Source organism: Chinchilla lanigera, unplaced genomic scaffold, assembly GCF_000276665.1.
Source record: "Chinchilla lanigera isolate Chin_1 unplaced genomic scaffold, ChiLan1.0 scaffold00036, whole genome shotgun sequence".
In the NCBI taxonomy this organism is placed as follows: domain Eukaryota; kingdom Metazoa; phylum Chordata; class Mammalia; order Rodentia; family Chinchillidae; genus Chinchilla; species Chinchilla lanigera.
The window spans coordinates 146,472-147,476 of NW_004955437.1; positions in this window are offsets into that span (position 1 = coordinate 146,472).

The following is a 1,005-nucleotide window of genomic DNA, read 5'->3' on the forward strand; positions in this document are numbered from 1 at the left end:
TTTTTTTTGTCTTTTTTGAGACAAGGTCTCGCCATGCAGTTCAGGCTGGCCTTGAGCTCACTTTGTAGCCCAGGCTGGTCTCAAACTCACAACGATCCTCCTGCCTCAGCCTCCTGAGTGCTGGGGTTATAGGTGTGGGCCACCATTCTTTAGAGAATTTAAATTAGCACTTGCACGTGTGACATTAAATCAAAAGAACCTCTTGACCAATGGTCTTTCCTTTTTAATGTTTTTGGTTTTAAAATAATGATTGTAAAAGTTTATTATGAAAGCTAATACTAGCCAGGGATATAGCGCAGGGGCATAGTGTCTTCCTGGCAAATGCAAGGTCCTGATTTGGATTCCCAGTGCCAAAGAAAAAAAGAAAGCTCATATTGTCCTTAACTGTTAATTCTTTTTTCTTTTTTTCACCAAACTTACACAAAAGAGGTCTCCCTATGCTGAGCAGAGGTCTCATTGGCCTTGCCCCGGATTTGCCTGTGAACGGGATAAGTGTTTGGGGCCTGAACATGGAAGAGGCAGCTCGGTGCTGAAGCCTCAGGGACAGCGGTGTCCCATGCGTCAGGGCTCTGTGCCACCTGGGGTCGGGCCCTTTGGGAAGAGAGCGCGACTTGCCCGCTCGCCCTGGTGCTCTTTAGAGAAATCCTGGCCTGGCAGGAAACCCACACGGAGCAGATAGAAAAAGTGAACAGAAGAAAGCAGAGGTTACAGTAGCCTTTTATTTTTTACCTGACTTGCAACAAACTTATTTTCCCTTTTTTTTTGTTATTTTGTTTTAGGAAAACACTTCTTCTTTGAAGTTTTATTATTGTTGTTTTTTATGACAGGTTCTCATAACACTGTGTAGCGCAGGCTGGCTTTGAACTCACTATATATCCCAGGCTGGCCTCAAACTTGCAGTGATCCTCCTGCCTCTGCCTCCTGAGTGCTGGGATTACAGGCGAGTGCCACCAGGCCTGGCAGATAGTGCACTCAGAGATTGTTCCCGCTGCTGGGCGGGATGGG